The sequence below is a fragment of the Podarcis bocagei genome (genome assembly GCF_964188305.1).
Source record: "Podarcis bocagei genome assembly, chromosome: 1".
Classification (NCBI taxonomy): domain Eukaryota; kingdom Metazoa; phylum Chordata; class Lepidosauria; order Squamata; family Lacertidae; genus Podarcis; species Podarcis bocagei.
In genome coordinates this window covers 29391840-29415052 of record NC_138125.1, presented here as the reverse complement: position 1 = coordinate 29415052, position 23213 = coordinate 29391840, and the positions used below count along the sequence as shown (strand labels likewise).

The following is a 23213-nucleotide window of genomic DNA, read 5'->3' as shown; positions in this document are numbered from 1 at the left end:
TCAAAATTCTCCTTAATTTTTTCTACATCTCTTCGCTGGTCTTTCGTTTCTTTCTGTATTTTCCTATTTGAGTCCTCTAGGGACTTTGTTCGGACCACTAGATCTTTAATTTTGCTTGATAGATCCCCTACCACTACCTCTATTTTTTTATCAAACGAGTCCTGCATCTCTCCTAATTTTTTTTCTATATGGGTTTCATTCTGTCTAAGTTCCTCTTTTATTTTTAGCCATAAGGCATCTAGATCCCTTATTTCCTCTTGCCTTGAAATTTTCCTCTCTATAGGTGTTCCCACCGACTTCTTCCCATCTCTTCCCGCCATCCTCCCGATCTAATCCCTCTCTCCTTCCCACTTCTAAAAGATAGTCAATCCTATATTTCTTTCTGCTGACCCCTAAGGGGCGTACAATCTAGAAGAAGATTCCGTTGGTTTGCTCCTTTGGCAGGTTAAAGCACTAAAGTTCCTTAGGTATAAAACCAGGGGAGAGAGGGGGGGAACTATGCGAATGGAGGGAAAAGGGTAGGGGGGGCCGGGGAGGGAAGAAAGACAAGGGGTAGTGAGGGGGTGCAAAAAGTCCAAAAGCAGTGAGGGAGATTTGAAATTCTTTCTTCTAAGCTAGTTTCAGCCACTTGTTTGGCCTAATCCAAGGTTCTGGTTATTAGCAGCCGCCCTCAGTTCAAATTTGGTTCAGGTAGTGATTTTAATCAAGTCCAGCTTGGTATCTCCATGAGGGCCGCCGAAACTGCAAATCAATAATGGGACACAGGTAAGGCGGGAAGGGGGGGGCACTCGTTAAAGGAAAGAAGGAAAGAAGGAGGTAGAGGAGGGGAGAAGATGAGCAAGGGGTTGCCCACCGCTCGAGGACCTTCAAGTTCCCAAGTCTTTTTATGGGAATTTAAGTGTTCAGCAGGCAGAAAAAAATGAGGGGGTGGATAGGTTTCAGTCCTTGCTTCCAGTTGGGATGAGGAACGGTGCCGAGCTTCCCACCCCCTTCCAGAAGTGGGTATTCTTCAAATTAGGCAACGCCAAAGAAAGTCATAGTTCTTGTGTTTCTTTTTAGTATTAAATCCTAGGCTATAATTAAGTCCGTCGAAGTCTGGCCAAAAATCGGGGTCGCGCTGGGTTTCCAAACGGTTTTACTTAGTTGCAGTCCAATGGCAATAGGGGCTGGTGTACGTGCTCCGTCTCACACAGCGTTTTCCTCCCGTGGCCACCCAGCTGCAAAGGCGGCGGGAACCGGGGGAGCCGAGAAAAAACAAAAAAAAAAAGAAAAAAAACAAAAGAAAGTGCGGAGAGAGCACAGAGAACGAAAAAAAAGAAAGAAAAATGGAGGGGGACGGAGGCTCAAAAATTACTTCGTATATCAACGCTATCAAAAGCCTGTAGGGCTATTTGAAACATTGGGGGGGGGTAAGATTCGTCTCCTCCGTTTCTCAAATTTAACTCTTCCTCCCCCTTCTTCCCCCTCCGTCTCCTCCTCCCGTCTTCGCCTCCTTTCACTCCTCTCCGTATTCGCCTTAGTCTCTCTCCCCCACTTATCTGTAGCGATCTATACAAAGTCTCGAAAGTCTCTTTTTCCGTGTTGATACTATCTATCTTGGATACTCTTGCCCCGTGAAGCTCCCGACGGGGACTTTCTCTTCTTCGTTTCTACAGCGGGTATGTGAAAGTTTCTTTGTTTCACTCTCCCGATTAGCGTCCCAGCGCCATCTTGGCTCCGAAAAGCAGATCGGGCTCCTTAGTTTAATTAAGTTATCTCCAACTCGCCATGGGCTCTATGCTCCAAATTTTCGGTTCCGACATTTGTTAGATAGCCCCAGGACGGTCGTTCTTAAAGTTACGGAAATTTGTCGCCAGTTCTAGCTGGGGCTCGAGGCATTACTGCACGGGGTTCGCAGGGCTTACCATTTTGCGCCTCTCGGTCCGTCGCTCCTGAGCTTTCTCAGAGTAGAAAAAACTCACAGGGGCATCGGGTCCCTCTGACGCTGCCGGTTGCGCTTCCCTCAAGGGGGCCCCCCTTGAGGTTTCGGGGGTCGCAGTGCCCTTGCGTAGCCCCCTCTGAACCCTATGCAGTTCGGAAAAGGCTGTTCAGCAACTTCTCCGCGCACCCATGCTGCAGGCGATCCAAACCGGAAGTGCAAGCATTTTGAATGTGATTAATGGCTTCACCCATACAATAGCCATTGCGAGAATGGATCTGTGTCACATGCATCCGCTGCCTTAAATGCCACATGGCTTAAACTACTAGCATCTGTTTTATCCTAATGCCACTGAGTGAGCTTTCTGGTCTTGTGAAAATGCTTAAATGAGGAACCTCTGAGTGAGTAGAAGAGAATAATGGGGCTCAGCCACTCATTTCAAGACAGAAGAAGACCCAGAGATGGGGGAGTAACAACAGTGAAGGGACAGATAGTTTTAAATAATGGGAGGGCCTATTAGCTTCTGGAAGATATGCCTGTGGAGCATAACTTGTGACTGCAGAACATTCGTTGGCTGTGTGTTTCCATTGTCCCAGAGGATCAATCATGGATTCTTTAGCTGAGATTCCTGCAGTGCACAGAGTTGGTCTAGATGACCCAACTCTAAGATTCTATGATTCTAATGATTATTTTTATATATGTGCTCCCGACAGACATTAGTAACAGTAATGGGGAAATGCATGGATCAAAAATAGCAACGCAATTGAAGCAGATGACTATATGCCTGTCTCTCACCTGTTCTCATATTGCCCTCCTGTGTGAGAATTCATGCAACAACCATGTGGTCTGAGAATAAAGGGGAATAACTTGTAGTCTGCCTAGTACTGAGTGCTTTCTCCAAGATTGCTTTGTGATTTGGAGAATGTTGTCTCATCTACGAACTACATTCCTGATGGGTGCTAATAGAAGCCACTGAAGCCTCTTTCTGGCATGCTTTTATTGCAGCAAAGACTGTCATGTTTTGGACATTTCACTATAAAAAAGGACATTTTTTAAATAAAAAACACCACCCCTGAATCCTCAAGTAAGGAAAGAATCCAAGATGGTTAGAAGTGTTAAAAATAAATCTCTTGCCTTGACCTGGACATAAGATAGGTACCTAAGTTTCAATTACTTCTGAGACAGGAGGCTCCCTCACCCCTTTCTGTCTTGCTCTGTTTACTTACAAAATACATCTGGGGCTTTGCCAGAAATGGAATGTACATTAATGCAAACTTCACATTCTGTATGTTTATTCATCCATTGGATGCCTGAGCATCCTTCAGAGCAGTAGGAAGATTGTATAAAGAGGTGAGGGAGGGAGGGGTTGGACAGAGCTCTAGTGGAAACCAAACCACCTGTAATAATTAGTGTTGTGCTTCAGAGAAGCTGTTTGCCTTTTAAAGAAACACTTGCTTTCAAAGCTTGTATTTAGTTTTTTAAAAAGACACCCCAAAAAACCTTACTCTGTAGGGAGTCATCCTGCTTCATCTGACTCCATCACAACCAGTTAGACATGCTAGCAAAGAAAGTGATGCTGTTATTAATTAGTTAATTGGCCCAGTTTTCCACAAGGTGGTAAGAAAGGGACCATGGTACATTTGCAGATCAGCAGGCAGAAGGCTTCAGGTTCTATCACTGACATCTCCAGTTAACAAGATGTTCCAGGTCACGGGAAAGTCCTCTGCAAAAGACTTGAGAACTGTTGCCAGTTGAAGAAGACAGTACTGGGCTACACTGAAAGTCATCAGACCTGATGTAAGGTCCTAAACCTGTATATGGACTAGGGAAGCCTGACTAATTGGAACCTTGTGAATTCCCATGGGAACACAGCAATCCTTCAGAACTTAATAACCCTTTGAATTTTGCACTTCTCTCAAAATGTTGTGGTGCAGCTCTGGGCTAAAAAATAAAGTAAAATAAAATACACCTGAAAAGGTATGTTTTGCAAGAAAAACAAATGTAGAATTGTTGAGGAAAATCTGTTAATATAATGCTTGAATGTGGCTTTCTATGTAGTTTTTAAAAAGCAATTACTGCCTATGATGTAATGCTTGAGTCATCTCTAATTGCTGGACCAAGACACACCAAACACTCCTTTGGAGCTGCACATTATGGGAATATTTTGCTATGGTATATAAAACATATTTTGTGCCATTTGTCTTCATTACTGATGTGACTGACGAACTCCTGATAAGCTTCCAAGGGACTCCAGTCACTGGATTATGGAATTCATGCCATGGTGAACATAGGAACACAGAAAGCTGTCATACTGACTCAAAGCATTGCCCATTTAGTTCCATATTGACTACACTTCCTCCAGATTGCTGGCAGGGATCACTCCCAGCCCTGACTGAAGATGCCAGGGACTGAACCTGCCCCTTTGTATGTAATATATGTGCTCTCTCATTAAACTTCTGCCTGCAGGCAAACAATATTGTGTAAAACTGTGGCCTTCCAGATGTTGTTGAGTTATAATCCCCATCATCCTTGATCATTAGCTACATTGAGTGTAGCTAAAAGGTTGGAGCCCAACATCTGGAGAGCCATAGCTTCCCCATCCCTGGCATAAAGGCATTTACGGAGCAAATATTTGAAAGGATTCATGTGAACGAACCAAACTGCATACTATAGAGGAAAGCAGAAACCTTCCAGGATCATTGCCAGTCTGGAGAAAGTTCCTTCCCAATGCCAATGATATTGATCACTCAAGGAATCAAAGGGAAAGTCTGCAGCATGAACTAAAGCATGCTTAGTGGTATGGAAGTCCAGCATGGCTTATTCCCTAATAAGTTTGTTTAGGATTGGGTTCGCTCCATACCCCCCCCCCCGCCCCCAAGATATTGTCCAAGGGTGTGGCCTGAAAAGCAAATGATACATTCTTCTTCTCTGGCGATCACTCATAGCCGAGTAAGATTGTCTTCCATGAACACGGTCTTAACACTGAGTCCGTAAGTGACTATGGAGGCCAATTCTGCATCCACACATCCTTCCACAGTGGGGACATAGGTTTCCAGGCGGGAGTTGATCACGGTGTGGATTTGCCAAGCGTGCCTTCCTCTTAGTATGTTTCTCCCTCTCGTCCTGAGTTCAAAAATCTTCAAAGTCCATGACACCTTTGGAGTACTCACAGGCCAGTGTTTCCCAGTTGCTGGTGTTTATACTAATTTTTTTTTTTTAGATTTGCCTTTAGAGAGTCTTTAAACCTCTTATTGACCACCAGCATTACACTTTCCATTTTTAAGTTCAAAATAGAGTACAGTAGCACCTTGGCTTATGTTACCCACGGGTAACGTAAACTTTGGGTTGCAAAAGCGGCAAACTTGGAAGTGTTTCGCCGTGTGTGCATGCACAGAAGCGGTCCCTCTGGTTGCGAACACATCAGGATCCAACCGGAGCTCCAGAACAGATCCTGTCCGCAACCGGAGGCACCACTGTAGTTGCTTTGGAAGATGATAATCAGGCATCCGCACAACATGTCCAGTCCAATGAAATTTATGTTGAAGAATCATTGCTTCGACACTAGTGATCTTTGCTTCTTCCAGTTACAGGTAGGTAGCCGTGTTGGTCTGCTGTAGTCAAAACAAAACAAAAAAAATCCTTCCAGTAGCCCCTTAGAGACCAAGACCATTGGATTCTTATCTCATTATACATGATAAAGCTATTTTTAGCCATCTCACCCCTTGCTTTTTCCTGTAAGACCAATTGCAGTCGTTAACAGTCATCAACAGGTTTGCCACACCTATCAGCCAATCACCCATTCCCACCACCCTTCTGAGTAATGCCCCTCCCCACCCTCTCACTATATATAAAGGTCTTGTGGCTTCTGTTCCAGTGTATCTGAAGAAGTGTGCTCATACCAACAACAAACTTAGTTGGTCTCTAAGGTGCTACTGGAAGGAATTTTTTCATTTTGCTTCTTCCAGTACACTGCCATTAGTTCGCCTGTCTTCCCAAGTGATGCAACAATGAGGTTGAAGTTCCGAGACAATCTCCCATCCAGGCACTGACCAGACATAGGTATGGTTGATTCCTAGATGGAACACTGCCCCATTTGTGGAATTTTATGAAAGACAGGTGGGATATAAATGCAAAAGTAAATAACATAAACATTCCCCTCTCCAGCTAGCAATTGTAGATCAGGTGCCCAGGAGCAAGTGGGAGCAAGCCTCAGCATTGTGAAGGAAGTGTCTGTTCTTTGCAGCTCAAAAACTAGGGTCAAATGCTGCTACAAACCAGGCAGCAAAGATTCATGGAGTTTGAACTGCATTGAATTCTAATTTCCTTGAAGATGTCTCCTTTTTCATCCAGCTCTTGTTCACCTCACGCCTTCCTCTTTTATCTCTTTTTCCAAAAGAGTTGTATTTTATACAATGGTTAGTCTATTTCTTAGAGCATCTTCCCACTTGGGGGTGCCATGGGGAAGTTGTTTCTTTTCTTCTTGACTTCCTTTTTATTTTTTTAATTCTATTTAGTTTTTTTTATCAGCCAGCATTCTCTATTCTTCCCTCCTCTGTGATTTCCCAGACATGAGATAAATAGCCTTGTATCTTACAAGCTAAATACAATTACTGCTATCAAAACCAGAGCCTTTCTCTCCTTGTAAATGTCTCTTGGAAGCTGATAAGCTGTTCAAGGCAAACTACGGGCTTCTGCTTAATCCTGAGATTAAACATAACCACCCAGAAGACAGCAAAAGATAATATTTGTGGGGGAGGGGTTGAAGGGGAAAGTGAGATTCTCTCCTAAGATATGAGGAGAGGACATACAGACAACTCAAGGTTATTTGAAAAGGAATTAGCCAAAACTCAGAAGAGCATGAGATTATGATGGGGCTATTTCATCTGATAATGCCTAGGCTGTTGTAGATCCTAAAGATGAGATTTAGCAGAGAGACCTTTGAGACCAAATAAGAGAGCTGGGGAAGAGAGATGTGTATGTATAGAATTGTGACTAGTCATTGGGGGAACTGATTCCACCAAACAGATCACAGTGGAGTTGCTGGCAGAATGTAGACTGATCCATGGACTTCGCCATTCATGTTATTGCTTCAGATGTGACAGTGACGAGGTTTGTGAAAACTGAAGAAGTGTCAGTTGTCAAGAATAAAGGATTTAAGTCCACCCTGCATCTATTATCAAAGACCAGTTTCTGGTGCAATATCACAAACATATACACCCCCTCGGCTTTTGAGCATGATTTTAGGGTTCTGGTGCTAATGCGTGTACCTTTGCTTTTATTAGTGGCTTGGTTGTTTATTTCAATTGGCTTTGTGTTTTTACAGTTGCTTTAGTATAAAGCTTGTTTGCCACTTTGAAAATCTTATTACTTTTGTTTGCTACATTTTAAAATAAATATGAGTCATCCTTCAATCTGAAAAGGGTGATGTGAATAATCATAATCATAAGAAACAAGGAAAGGATGGCTATTTTCGCTTGTGTGTGTGTGTTTAATCCATGGGGATTCTGATCGGCATTTGTCATGGGTGGCATGATAGAATGGTATTTATTAAGGAATATGAAATGCAAAATTGCTTGATTTTGAGCATGGCATGCCACAGATGCTTCTGTTACCTTTCAATCCATCACTAGGGTTGTATGAGGGTTTCCCCATTTTAAGGAAGGTTTTGGGGAAATTCAAGAAACAGAATGTAACATGTATGCATACAACTTTATATGCACTTACCTAGGGATACAATGAGTTCAGCAGGACATTTGTACTATAAATATCCCTTCTGGCACAGTGAACCAGTTGGCTTTACTTGTACCATCTCCTTCTACCACGATGTATACAAGATAATGAGGCACGTATCATCAGGCTAGATTTCTGTGTTACTTTAATCTTGGAAGGGAAAAACTGGGTTGCCATCATACAAATGGTTTACAAGTCCCATATCATGAATTACATGGTCCAGTTGGGTGCATAGACTTTCAGCCCTACCCTCAGTACAGTATTGATGAAAGGAAAATGGGCAAACCAGTCTAGTCTTGACTAATGGCATCTGTTAAGAACTGATAACATTTTAGTCTATTCCAAGCGTCGTTTTCAGGGAATTGGCTGGATTCTAGTCTCTTTAAACTCCTGCTGCTCTTTATGGCATCTGTATTAGAGTCTATGAAGTGACCTTAACTTTGAATTTCCGTCAGTGTTGTGGGCAGTATGAGAAGATCCCTAATGGTGCTTTTTCATAGCTGGTGTTTTCACTGATTAATTTTTCATCCTTTACTCATTTTGTGGGACTTAAATGAGCCCTCAAATGCTTCCCAGCCATGTGGATCGGAGACTGACAGCCTCTCTTCAGACACATTGACTGCATCTTATAAGAAGCTCAAAATAAATTAAAAGACGGAGTTAATAAAACAGCATTGGGGGAAACGCCTGTTTTAGAAGATGGTGCTGTAGCATATGTTGAAAGATCTGCCAAGAGGAATGATTAAAGCATGACAAGTTGATGAAATCAAGAGCTGATTGTAGCTTGTCACTCCGGGGTTAGAATGTGCGCATCAAATTTATGAAAGCTAAATCGAAGCACAAACATGATTGGGTAGCACATGTACATACAGTCACTTCTTCCCAGATGCACTGAGAAACGTCTGCAAATGTAGTTTGTATGCACGTAAACAGGGCATATGTGCATGAGAACACCACCTTTGCAAATCTTAGTAGGTTTGGGTCTTGGCAGTGCCTGAATGGATCACGCTGCCTGAGAACCACATCTGTGGCACCTTGGGACCTGTGATGTAAGAAATATAAATATAGAAACAACAACGCCAAAGCCAGGGACTGTAGCTCATTGGCAAAACGTGTGCTGTGCATGCAAAGGGCACTGTCATCTCCACTCAAGAAAACAGGATCAGGGAGCAGGTATAGGAGCAGGTACAGCTTGCTACAACCAGAGAACACCTTCTGCTCACACAGCAGGCCTTCCTTACCCCATGCCCCCAAACCAGAATCTGGTCTGGGTTTCCCCCCAACCCACTGGTGCATCTTCCATTCATGCAATGACTTTGTTGGATTCAACCTAATCTAATTAAAACCAGAATTTTTAAAAAAAATACAGTACTCATCACTACTCCAGCACATGGGCTCTAAAATTAGCTACAGCAACTGCAAAAAGTGTACTGTGCAAAATCTGGAAACAGAAAGAAGCAGAACAATAAGAGTATTTCTGATGCTTTGGTTTCACTTCAAAAACAAGAGCAGCTCATCCAGAACAAACAAACAAACAAACAAAAAACCCAGGGAGATACTTGGATGAAGAGAATTTTGGAACCATCCCCCAATCCACTTATATGGCATATGTCAATAATTCTATCTCATTCTAAAAATAAGTCCCATTTTATGTGTTCTTGAATCTTTGGTTTTCCAGGCATAATTTGAATAAATAATTCTTTTCCCCCTCTCTTTTGCTCCTTGCCATCAGGAGTTCAACAATCGCGTTTGTGTAGGTTGCCACAGTTGAGGAAAAGAGAGTTGGGGTGGGGGAGAGAGAGAGAATGAAGAAGGAAGGGGAAAATCTGTTCATGTGGTGGGGAAACATGACTGATACACTGACCACATAGCATGTGATGCAGTTCTGTGCATTGTCAATGTGAACTATCGCACCACCCCCACTTCTTTTAAGGGGAAAGGATGACATGAATTGTCGATGCACATGGCCATGTAACATTACATTATAAGCATTGTGGGAACCGGTGATGTCATTCATCCTGTTTCCACAGATACATTTCTTCCTACTTTAGCAATGTGAGATTAATTATTACCGGTTCACCTGCAGATCATCTTATGACGTTTTCATGCTGTTGACTGCAAACCTTATGTGATGATGGGGGGTGTTATGGCAGAGATGGAGAAGCAGCCTATGTGGATCATTGCGCAGTGGGAAAATTGTGCATGACAGTTCAGCTCAGAGAACCTCCGGGTACTAATATTGCTACATTTTTCTGTCAGGTTACTTCTGTTTCAGTTTTCTGGTCAAATGGAATAATAACAAATATTCTGAAGACACAAACACACCCCTCCACAGATGTGCGTGTGTGTGCGCGCACACACACACAAACAATAAACAGCTGGCCAGAGGGCTTGGCAGCTTGAGCAATAACTTTGTGCTTTCCAGACCCACTGCCTGCAGAAAGAACAGTGCCAGCTGCAATCCCAGCCCAGCCCAGATGACGTGCAGTGGTGACAGAAGGAGCTTAGACACACATGTCAGCATTTCCTTTGCTCAAAGAAAGGCTTCAGAAAACACAAAGTCATTCGGATGGAACAATATGCTTTTGTTTAAAAGGAAGAGGGTCAGTTGTTGGAGAGCGCTCTGTCCTAGGTTAATGATCTCGCTGTAGGATTTGGGAAACAACTGAGCTCTGAATTCAGTAGTCAAGAACTGAGGGTAGGGGGCCAACTGTTCAAAATTATGGGATAAGTCTTCTTGAGAGTGCATACTTTGCCCACAATAATCTAAGCATGTAGGAGGCAAAGGGGCAGCACATCCTGTTTCTCCGCCCAACACGGAACAAGAATGTGGCACGCCACAACACCAAAGCCTCCCTTACCTGTGGCGATGACCATGGAGGTTTCAGGTGAGATCTTGATGAAAACTGGCACCGTTTCTCCCGTGATGGCAGAGCGCCCATGGGGTGTCAGATCTTTGGCTTTCACCACCCAGGTTGGCTGCTTCACCTTGCCTAATGGCTGAGCTGGCAGGGCTGTGTGTGCTGGCCCAAGCCTCACACTGACCTTGCTATGTTGACCAGTAAGATCTGAAAGGGGTTTGTAAGTACCGTATTTTTCGCCCCATAAGACGCACTTTTTCCCCTCCAAAAATGAAGGGGAAATCGGGGTGCATCTTATGGGGCGAATGCCTGCAAGCCTCGCGCGCCCGGCAGGAGGTCCGACCGGGTGCGCGAGGCTTGGGGCGGCAGCCTGTCGCCCGAAGCACGGGGAGCCCTCTGGAGGGCTCCCCCTGCTTCGGGCGAGTGTCTGCAAGCCTCGCGCACCCGGCAGGAGGTCCCACCGGGTGCGCGAGGCTTGGGGCGGCAGCGGACTGCTTGCGTGCACCGAGAAGCTTGGGGCCAGCTGAGCTCAGCCCGCCCCAAGCTTCTCGGTGCGCGCAAGCAGTCCGCTGCCGTCCCAAGCCTCGCGCACCCGGTGGGACCTCCTGCCGGGTGCGCGAGGCTTGGGGCGGCAGCGGACTGCTTGCGCGCACCTAGAAGCTTGGGGCGGGCTGAGCTCAGCTGGCCCCAAGCTTCTCGGTGCGCGCAAGCAGTCCGCTGCCGCCCCAAGCCTCCCGCACCCGGCAGGAGGTCCCGCTGGGTGCGCGAGGCTTGGGGCGGCAGCGGACTGCTTGCGCGCACCTAGAAGCTTGGGGCGGGCTGAGCTCAGCTGGCCCCAAGCTTCTAGGTGCGCGCAAGCAGTCCGCTGCCGCCCCAAGCCTCGCGCACCCGGCGGGACCTCCTGCCGGGTGCGGGAGGCTTGGGGCGGCAGCGGACTGCTTGCCGGCATGCAGAAGCTTGGGGCGTGCTGAGCTCAGCACGCCCCAAGCTTCTAGGTGCGCGCAAGCAGTCCGCTGCCGCCCCAAGCCTTGCGCACCCGGCGGGACCTCCTGCCGGGTGCGGGAGGCTTGGGGCAGCAGCGGACTGCTTGCCGGCATGCAGAAGCTTGGGGCGTGCTGAGCTCAGCACGCCCCAAGCTTCTAGGTGCGCGCAAGCAGTCCGCTGCCGCCCCAAGCCTTGCGCACCCAGCGGGACCTCCTGCCGGGTGCGGGAGGCTTGGGGCGGCAGCGGACTGCTTGCCGGCACGCAGAAGCTTGGGGCGCGCTGACCTCAGCTTGCCCCAAGCTTCTGGATTAGCGCAGCGCACCTGGGGGGGAAATAAATTTTTTCCCCTTTATTTCCCCCCCTAAAATCTAGGTGCGTCTTATGGGCCGGTGCGTCTTATGGGGCGAAAAATACGGTAGATTTTCCTGTATGTACTACACTGGGAGAGCCAGTGTGGTGTAGTGGTTAAGAGCAGTGGACTCGTAATCTGGTGAACTGGGTTCACTTCCCCGCTCTTCCACATGCAGCTGCTGGGTGACCTTGGGCCAGTCACACTTCTCTGAAGTCTCTCAGCCTCACTCACCTCACAGAGTGTTTGTTGTGGGGGAGGAAGGGAAAGGAGATTGAAACTCCTTAGGGTAGTGATAAAGCGGGATATCAAATCCAAACTCTTATTTATTATTATTTATTAAATTTGTATAGTACCCTTCATCCGAAGGTCAGAAAGTGGTTCACATCATAAAAATAAAAAACGAGAACACAAAATACACAGTAAAACCTATAACACCCCCTCCTACAAACACATTTAAAAGGCCATTGAAGGTTAAATCAGCCAAAGACCTGGTTATAGAGAAACATTTTTGCCTGGTGCCTAAAGATATGTAATGAGGGTAGTAAGTGAACATCCCTGGGGAGAGCATTCCACAAATGGGGAGCCACCTCAGAAAAGGCCCATTCTCGTCTTGCTGTTTTCCAAGGCTCTTGTGGCAGTGGCACATGAAAAAGGGCCTCCACGATCGCAGGCTCCGGGTCAGTTCATAAGGAGAGAGGCAGCCCTTACAAGCTCCTCCAAAATCAGGAATCCTACATGCTATGAGTTTTGTCATGCCTAAAGAGAGCTGTTATCTCCCATATGTTTTATGCAACTCTTGACACCTTCCAATGAACAACACCATTTGTTGCAGACAGCCCCTGATTACTCCATTGTAGCCAAAATGGAATTATAATTCTAACAATAAAAATACCACCCTGCTCTACTCTGTACATATCCCATTTCATAGCTATGGTGCCAGTCAGAGACACCAGCCCATAGTGGACACTAACAAATGAGGATCTGATTTACCTATCTTGTTTTTTAAAGCAATGATTATGTATCCATGTTTTTTTAAAAAAAGAAATATATTCATTTACAAAGGCAGATGGGTTGTTTTAACTTCTTCTCCACCTGTCCCTGGCAATAAACTGGCTTAATTTTAATAAGCAACAAAACACCTTTGATTAAATTGTAATTAAACAGCACTTCTTTTACAGTTCCTGATCTGATTGGCTGCTTTCCCTCTATGTCAATTCCAGGTTGTTGGTTTAAGTTTTAATGGTTTAGTTGGATTTGAGTTGTCCAAAAGAAAACAGGTATATTAGAAGAGTTTGGAAGAAGAGTTTGGATTTGATAGCCCGCTTTATCACTACCCTAAGGAGTCTCAAAGCAGCTAACATTGTCCTTTCCCTTCCTCCCCCACAACAAACACTCTGTGAGGTGAGTGGGGCTGAGAGACTTCAGAGAAGTGTGACTGGCCCAAGGTCACCCAGCAGTTGCATGTGGAGGAGCGGAGACGCAAACCCGGTTCCCCAGATTGCAAGACTACTGCTCTTTAACCACTACACCACACTGGCTCTTATACAAATACTCTTTCAATTAATCCCTTTCCTGCTTCATAGGCACTATGAAACTTTGGTTGATGTTGGTACCTGGCTTGTTCAGACTAGATCAGGAGGAGGGCCAGCGGAACAAGCAGAAGACCCACTAGACAAGGGCCTTGCCACTAAGCCAGAGACTCCTGATCTGGGTTCCCCTGAGGAACTGTCACATTCACCATGAAGGCCCTATGTCTCCCAGTGCCCGTTCATGAACACACACAATGCACCCACAATGCATCTGGCTACAGGCCAGATGAATTTTTCTGACTTACTTCCCAGAAAGGAGAAGGAACCATTGAGAGGTAGACAGGGCAACTTCTTCTTCTTGGAAGAAGTTGTCAGCTTAGAGCTGTCCAAGGTCTTGCTGTACCAGAATTAGCACATTGCCTACTTACCTTGTTGATGGCCTGATTATGGCTGCCATCCTTTTTGACACCTGGGTTTAAGCTGCAGGAACACCCTTTTCACCTGTGAGCTGCCACTCAAGCTCAGGGCACTCAAATATTCTGGAGTGTAGAATGTGAGGATTAGGTAGTGGGTAGTGTTTTTGGACACAGAACAGGGAGACTCGGATTCAAGTAGTTACTCAGCCATGAAGCCTACTGTTGGCTTTAGTCTGGTCCCTAACTTGTGGTTCACAGCCAGCAAAATTTCTTAAGCATCCTTCTAAAGTTACCAGTATAGATGTTTTACACTACAGAATCTGGAATGTTGTACATTTTGTGCCAGGGAACTTAAAGGAAAGATTCAGCAGAAAAGTAGAAGTTAAGAAGTAGGATGGTTTTTGTAATCATAAAGGTTTCTTGAGGCCAGGAGAAACTTAGGGACAAGTTCACCTGGGTGATCACAGGACTAACTTTAGTTGACTTTCTTTTCTCACTCCACTGCAGTCTTGCCTGCTAATTCTGTCTCTTGTTCCTGGTGCTTTTTAGTGCCCATGTTATCTTTTGTTCCAAAGCCTGTGGGTTGAGGTAGCCTCGGTGTGAAGTTCAGCTCTTGACAATAAAAGCATCACAATGAGAGGAATGAAAGACGAAGGCGAGGCTTAAAGGAAATGGCAGGATCAGAAGGAAAGAGGAGGTCAAGGTCATCGTGGACTAGAGGAAATGAGAGGACAGAAAAGAAAAGCTGAACCAGAATAGCAAGTTCTCTAACTTTTTCAAACAAGGAATGCAGTGAGAAAAAGGACAAATACTTGGGAACTGAAGCAAACTTGAATAATGAAAATAGTTTTCTCTTCTGTTCAAGTCCCTTAATGATGCTTTTTCAGTGGGGAAACTGAAGCACAAGTAGGTTACATTGATAGGTCTGTGCAAAAGTTGGGAAAGAAATGAGATGGCCAGGCAGTTTCTTGCAAGGCTAGCTGTACTTTGCCTTTAATTTTCAAATGGGCTACTCTGTGGACAGACTGAAAACAGCTTTAACATAAATTATTCTTTGCAGGGAATAACAAACCTAACAACATTATCAAGGAAAACCTGAAAACATAGTACAGTGTTCCAGGATGCACTGATGATTATGATGATTTCATTTTTTTTTTTTATAAATCATATTTATTAAAGTTTCCAGAAATATAGAAATACAAAGAAAAAAGAAAAAGAAAAAAAAGATACTTAGAACCTTACTTTCATTGCCTACTTTCTGGGACTCCCCCCTCCCCCTCCCAACTGTATTCCCCTTTCATTAATTTGGTTCTACAAGCTCTCACTCCCAGTTTGAAACTTAGTTTGTTTAACCCACTATCCAAATTGAATTGTACAAATCTTACCACCATCCCACATCATTAACAAAAAGAAAAAAGATTTTCCCCAAGATCCACCCCAGTTCCTTCCACGAATTCCCTTTTTTTTAAACACGTCCAATCAAAATAAAATGACATACGTAAGTTATATAAAGAAGTAGAAAATAAAAGATATAAAAAGATTCAAAAATGGTTACACAGCCTTTGGATTCCAAATCTCCCCCCCCTTCCCCGGTTTGAATTCCCCATGTCCATCAATCTATATGTTATCAGCCTGGAGGTCTCAAGTCATGGCCAAGTTTCTCCCCAATTCCATCTTGCCGGTTTTCTTCTAATTTATTAATTTTAATAATATTTAACTTCAAACGTCCAATCTAACAGAGGCCTTTAATTTCCTTGATCTTTACCACTCCTCCCATTGTTCTTTCCGTGTCGTAGTCAGTCCTTTGTTCTTCTTATTCCTCACTTTCTCAGGTTTCTTGTCCTGTTCAGCTGCTAAAACGTTCTAATTCAGAAATCTGATATCTCTACAGAGGTTTGTTGTTCAGGAACAAAAACTTACGTCCAGTCCCTTCCTTTCTTCAATAGAGAATTCTATTGTCTCCTTTAATGTAAACACCTCTGTAGACAAAATACTATTTCAGTTTTGCAGCTTTCCCAGAAGATAACGCGAATCCAGGAGTATTTTTCCACTTACGACCGTTCTTGTAATGTCCCGAAACCCCTCTAGGGGGATTGTAATAACTTTGTATCCTCTAATCCAAAAGTCAAATTGTTGTTCCTTATTTTCCGACAGTTTATATCCATATTGTAGCAAATTGTAACAAAATTAGCCAGCAAAGTCCTCATAACAAAGTCCTCTTTATATTCTCCAGCTTTGACAGCTACTTTGACAGCTGTCAAAGTCTCCGTCTCTCTTCACCAGGCTCTGCAAATCGCCCCGGTTCCCAGGGGGGGTTGCATTTTCCTTCTCACCCTCCACTCTTCTCCTCCAGCACAGTTCTTATAATTTCCCATCGTGGAATTAATGATTTTTATCAAGAGTATACTTCTCTTTCGACCTTGGTTACCCAGTTTTAGAATGATTACAATAGGGGGGGGATTGACTTCCTTTTTAGATCACCCACGCTCGTGCCAAATCCGAAAAAAATTCCTTTTTTTTCTCCTTTTGAACCCGGTTTCCCAATTACTCACGGGTTGTTGTTAATAGTCCGACAATGGAAGAAGTCAGCGCTCTCCGTCGAATGGCATGCGGCTGCGCTCGGCAGGGAAAGCAGAGGACTCAAAGCACCACGCCGCTCCCCGGCACCCGATCCGAAGCCTTTAAAAAGGCTCCTTCACGGGTCGGGAGGGCGCTAATGGTGCCAGCCGAGTCACCCATGTCCACGGGCTCCGTGCCCGTGGTTTTTAAGGGTCCCCGCGTCGCCGGCGCGGTAGGACCCAGCCCCTGCCGAGCAGACTCCCTCCGGAGCTCGGAGGGAGTCCGCCATTCGGCGATGGCACCAACCCGGAAGTCCCTGATGATTTCAATTTATATACCACACTTTATTCAAAGAAATCTGACATATTTGATTCAGATCGTAAGCTCAGGCTAGTTAGTATATAATTACGTATCCCGAAGTATTCTTGTCCCATCGATCCTGGACGGATTTATTTTGGGCATGCGTTGGCAAACCACGTATCCCGAAATATTTTTGTCCCATCGACCCTGGCGAACTTATTTTGGGCATTTGTTGGCACACCACTAATCCTGAAATATTTTTGCCTTATCTACCCAGAATGCCTCGCAAACAAGAAAAGAAAGGGGGAGATAAAGGGAAGTCTTCTTTCTGCACATAACTGTTAAGTCTCTTTCTGCACAAAACTGCTCCATTTTGGGGAAGCCTTGCTCCTCTTTTCTCATGCTTTCTGAGAAGTTCTGCTTGTAGGCTTTTCCCTGCTTTTGCACACACTGTACGAACCTGCTCTTCATGCCTAGCTGATCACAACTACAGAACCTGATTACATTGTTACATGATATAATCAATCATTAGTAACAGACATCCTAAGCTCATGGAAAACAAACTGTACTTGCTCTCCATGCCTAGCTGACCATAACTATAAAACCCGATTGTTATATTGTTTGTGCCAATTAATCCCTAGTTACAATTCAATTAGGAGGCTTCATGCCTGTCTAGTTCCAGCTCCGATTCTCAGCCTTCTCTCCATCAATGATAAATGATCACATGTAATCCCCACCTTTCACATGTAATTCCGGCCTTAGTACTTATGTTAACCAATTACAAGTTTCTGTGTGTATGTATCAGCCAATCAGCCACAGGCCCACCTGTGGCAATGCTTGCAATATTCAATAAAATAGGCTCTCAGGGTCCGCCCTGACAGACGCCTCATGTTACACCTGCCTCTCTCGTCTCCCGTGATTTTTCATTTCTACATATTACGACATCCATGCTTCTACTAGTGAACCACTGAAGAGTGGAAGCAGCAGCACCCATCTTCAGATGTATGCTCACAGTGGACTTACATTATCACCATCCCTTAAAGTTTTGCAGTAATAGTGTTCAAGATTTGACTAGCCTGGGATAAGTGCTGAAGCCATAGGAGTTTGGCTTGGCTGGGCAAGACAGCAGTTTTTATGGTCTGCTCTTACACAGCCCCTTCATCTCTCTCATTTGTAATTTCCTGACAGTGAACCGAGCGCCTTCTTTTTCAGGGGATTACCTGCCCCTCCTTTTGGGGAGGCACATTCATGTGACTTTCATGAAGTCCAGTATGGTGTAATGGTTAGAGTGGTCAGACCAGGACCTGGGAGACCAGGGTTCGAATCTCCATGGTCATGAAGCTCACTGCGTGACCTTGGGCCAGTCACTTACTCTCAGCCTAACCTACCTCACAGAACCATGTACACCACCTTGAACTCCATGAAGGAAAAGATGGGATATAAATGCAATAAAATAAGTAAATAAGGAAATTTAGGCCACATTTCCTGCTTCTGATATTCTGAGAAGTTACTGGAAACTTCAATAAATTTTGACTGACTCTTGTCTTTGGAGGCTTTCTGCTTTCACCCCTCCCCCCACCCAATGGCTGGGGTGGGGTGAGGGGATGGCCAAAAATATTGGTTCAGCACTATGCTGTTCCTAACTGCCTCATTATGCCCACTTGTGCACTAGCCAGCCACAATATGGGGGAATGGTAGTAGGTTAGTAGTAGGGCATCTTCCCAAGTTTCTATGTTGATGTGGATATCCTGAGGTGCACGGCAGGGAGAGGGGGAGATCATTATTCAGCTATCAAGGCTTTTAGGCATTGATTGATCCATGGTCAAATCACCTTTTAAAAGGCAGATGGCCACCAGCTGGCACAGGGCTTGCAAATCTGTTGTCCAAAGAGCCTAGCAACAAGCTGGTTCTGCAAGGAACATCATTATGACATCAGATGATTGATAGGTGGGTTGTCCTGCCCACCTGTCAGAGTTGGCCTGTGGAGGTGGCTGAAGATTAGCATCTGGCCTGTCAGGCCAAACAAATCCCCTGTCTCAACTTACACAAAACTGATAGCGCCCCAGTTGTAGAATACGACCCCTACAGTAGATAGCTTCTCTTGGCACCTATTTTCTTCTCATTTTTCCTCAGCTTTTTCGATGTCGTTTTAATCTTTCTGACTGTTTTATGTTGCTTTTATAATCTTTTAGCATTTATTTATTTTTTGTATTTACATTTTAATGTATTGGGGTTTTTTCTAAGCCACTTCAGGGAATATGATTGAAGGGTGGTATTAAAAATACTTAAGAGTATCTTTTAGAAATAAATATTAGTCACAATTTCTCCTTTAAAAACATGTCTTTTACGTCACTGTGAAGCATTACTTTTGTTTTCTTGGATGCCAAATTGCACTGCCTGCCTTGATAATTTAGAACAGATGTGTGTGTGTGTTTTGTGCAGCATTCTTATTAGCATTTTCAAGAAGAAGAGAACACATCAGATTGTATTCATATTCCCACCTGGAAGCAAATGCCCAGTGCAATTTACTGGAACTTTTGAGCCGTTCTGCTCCACTTTTAACAGCGGTAAAAGTGTTCGGACCAAAATGCAACGTCTGTCATTGTCTGAATTGTTCTTTTATTTCTGCGGTCTGAGAACCCATTTTGGCTTAGAAACTGGCTGCATGGACTAAAGTCTGGATTGAGATCGTCTGAGTTTTTGTTTAAAGGGGCAGGGAGGGAAGAAAGAAAACACGCCGTTTAGCTGTGCAGGAGAAGAATCTTTGTGAAATGCTGAATGAGAAAAAAATAATACGAGTGGTAAGAGTTGGAAAATGCTAACAGAGTGAGACCAGCTGAAGTGGGTTAGTATGGGGCAGAGCATCCCTCCATCAGCAGAGAGCAGTTCTGTCTTTGATGCTCATACCAAAGAAACCTGGGTGCTGAAAGTTGTTAGGAGACCCCCCCCCCCACAGGGACAATTTCCAGCACCCTTAACAGACTTCAGTTTCCAGGATTATTTGAGGGAACCCATGACTGTTAACATAGGGTACAATTGCTTTAAACCTATGGTATGGATGGTTTCATGCTCCAGCACCAGGGGGTGGAGAGCAGGCTGGGACAGGGCTGGCACCTGTCCCGGGGTGTGGCGCACCACCTGTAGGAGTGTGGTGCATGTCCGGGGGGCGTGGTGCAGCACCCACGCGTGCATCCTGGGTGTGGCGTGCATCCTGGGGGCGTGCATCCTGGGGGCGGTGCATGCTGCCTGCAGGGGCATGGTGTCTAGTGTGGGAGGGGGCAGCTGTGATGGCACCCCACCGGGATTGCACCACTGGAGGCGGTGCGCTCCCCCTGCACTCCTCTTCCTCTGCCAGTGGTCTGGCCAGCATAGATTTCACAGGTGAAATGAATAGGCCTTTCTTTGTCCTCTTGCATTCTCACACTGCTTTTATCCATCTTAGCAAAGGGGATGTGCATACCTTTGCTGGGTCTATCTTCTATTTAGCTTCTTGCTGGAATTTTAGAAAATATATTTGCTTTGTGACTCAAACAAAAGATCTTCATCCTTTAACGTTTAGTGTCAGAAGCATCATGGATGAACTAGTTCACACACTTTCCTGGCCAATATGCACATATAATTGCATGGGCAATCAGTGCAGTATTAGAAGGGATGATTCCTGTGAGCTCATGACTCCTCCTGCACACAGGAAAGATGATTGCTATTCTGCTGTCAGACCCAGTGGAATATACATCACCAAATTAATTAATTTCAGAAGAGGGACTATCGTCTCAAAGTTTACTTTCTTTGACATTACTCCTCTTGTAAGTAGACTCTTCGTAGCAGTTATATACTTAACATTGAATAGGAAAGACACCATATGTATCTGTTCAGAGTCATGCTAATTATACGTGTACGTAATGATATACTCTTCATTCAGATGGCTTGGGATATGCAGTTCTATTTTTCTAGAAAAATAGTTGCCGGAACTCACTATGAACACCAGCCACCCTTGTTCTCTTAGAACGGCAATGATGCCCACCTGAGAGGTGCTGGAACTGAGTTTCTGTGAGTTCCCCCTGAAAAAAGCACTAGATCTTGGGGTGTGAGAGCATTGGATGTCTGCATTTTGTGCTTCCAATGTGACATCGGGAGAAGAAATTTGTTTGTCACTCTTCTGTTGATATTCATGGGGTATACAAACATTTTATGACCATACATAGGACAGACACACAACTTCCTCCTTCAGTTGTCACACCAGAAGCATAACAAGCAGGGGTATGTGAATCACTTGTGTATCCGTTCCTCATAACTATTATTATTATTATCATAACTAGTGAATCCTTTCTCCGTGATAATGTTATAATCTGTGGAAGCCTCTCTCCAGCCCTTCACCATATGTAGTTTAAACTTACTGAATTATACTTATCCAATGTAAGACGAGATTAATACTTGCAGGAAAGCCTGTGAATTCAGTTTGGTGGTGATAGCAACATTCCTAGATTGATTACTTCTTTCTTCCAAATATAGATCAGGCAAAAGATGGTAGGATGTTTTCAACGGTTATTATTCCTCCATAATGTGTTTTGCATTGAGATACAAATGATGAATAGATTACTGGGGGTTGATTATAAGAGGCAAGGAAGTATGTACAAAGGGGAAAGGGTTTTAAAATCACTTTGGCCACAAGTAGCAAAAATAAATCAGTAGATTATTATTAATGTTTTATGAATGATGAGTCTGGTCTCTGCAGTCTTTCCACTTACATGAGAAGATTCCATTGGTACTTTATTGTATAGACACTTTCCATTAATGTCTCTTCTCTCTGTCAAGAATCAGATATAAATGAGGTGTGGGGAATCTTTGGTTCTCAAGATATTGCATCCCTTTCTCCCTAGCCAATGGCCATGCCTGCTGGAGCTGATGGGGACTGTAATTCACACATACTTGATATACAAACAATCAAATGCTTATTAAAGAGGTGGTTATTTCATAGAGCTGTGCTTCAGGGGACAATAGCCCAAGGTCACCTAAAGTACTACTGCTATGACGTTTGTTCTCTAAGATGACCAACCAAACTATCCAATCATTTTATGAACTATGGTTGAATGTAATTTTTCCTGTAAAAGTATTTTTGTTTCCTGATAAAGTCTGTGTTGTTTTCATTAAAGATGCTGCATGGAAAATAATAATTTGAAATGCAAAGAATATTTTAATGAATGAGATTTTTGCAACTGGCACAGTTTCCTTCTCTACTGAATATTTTATGTGTACAGTGATAATGAGAAACTTGTCCTTTAACTCAGTCTTATCCATGAAGTACGGAGACGAGCACATTCTCATGCACATGTTCTTAAAGCTTTCTGAATAATGGTTCAGATAAATGGGGAAAAATAAAGTTAAAAAGGAACATGAAAAGATGCTAATGCTGCAGTATAAACTTACTTGAATTTTCAGGTGTCATTTGATTTTTCCTAGCATTTTTCCAGGTATGGGATTACTGAAAGTTGCTTTCTGCAAAAAAGCAAATAACAATAAAAAATCATAAACTTAAACATAAATTTAAAATCAAAATCTTTAAAGATGTGGTAGAGACTAGTTGTGCATTTCCTGGTTTTGAAGAAGGTCTAGGTTTTGACTGAAGCAGGCATTTTGAGTTTTCTTGTAGGGTTTGATACCTTATGCATGTATGCTATACATTTTTCAATGTAAAGTATATTGAATTTAAATTCATGGAATTTAAGCAAAATCTTTTAGTAGCACTCCACCAGACCCCTTGTTCCTTACCTTGTGAATGCATTTTCAAAATCACTGGCTACAATCCCAGATGGTGATAATCCTTATTGACTGGACTTACTGCAAGAAGTTGGGAATGAACAATGGGAAATGAAGTGTTCCGCTTTCATTTTGAGTAGTGTACATGTCCAATCATGCAACTGAAATAGGTGGCAGGGCTGGTGGCAGCAGTTAGGCTTCAATCCCAGACCTTGTGGGAACTGAACTCGAATGCAGCCCTTGAAGCCATTGCTTCAGCTTAGCTCACCTCCTTCCTGGAAGGGAATTCCCAGAATGCGACGGTAATATTCCCACCATTTGAGATTGTCTCCAACAAAGTTTTACTCAGAGTAGATCCATTGAAATTAATAGACCTAAGTTAGTCATGACAATTTATTTCAATGAGTCTGCTCTGAGTAGGACTAGCGTTGGACACAAACAAGTAACTATAGCCCTTTTCACGTTTTTCTTCTTGGGTGTGTTTTTTTTTAAATGTTGGGGAAAGCTCATACATGAAAAACTGCCTTGTATAACAGATTCGGACTGCTGGTCCTTCTAGCCCAGTTAAGTCTGGTTATACCAGCAGTACCATTCCAAGGTCTCAGCCACTGGTCCTCAGCCAGCTGCTTGACATCTTTCGCTGGAGATGCCAGAGGATAAAATGAGAATGTCTCCACCCACGAAGACCAGTGAGAGATTTACCCAAGATGAGAATTCACAATGATTTATTTGGTCCAGGGGGGGGTTCACCGCCCACTTTTTCCTTTAAGACCTTATTCACTATTTTCTATCTGTTCAAGTCATAAATAC

At 44.0% G+C, this 23213-nt stretch overlaps 1 protein-coding gene and 1 long non-coding RNA gene across 32 annotated transcripts in view; one reads left to right on the top strand and one right to left on the bottom strand.

Moving 5' to 3' along the window:
* Positions 1–23213, top strand: part of NRXN3 (neurexin 3) — a 1270857-nt gene that overhangs the window by 1100868 nt on the left and 146776 nt on the right. The gene's annotated exons all lie outside the window — the stretch shown is intronic.
* On the bottom strand, positions 14173–18556 carry LOC308575898. Its single transcript, XR_014002965.1, has 2 exons — positions 18481–18556; positions 14173–14504 (listed from the first exon to the last, which is right to left on the bottom strand). It is a non-coding gene; the product is annotated as an uncharacterized lncRNA (long non-coding RNA).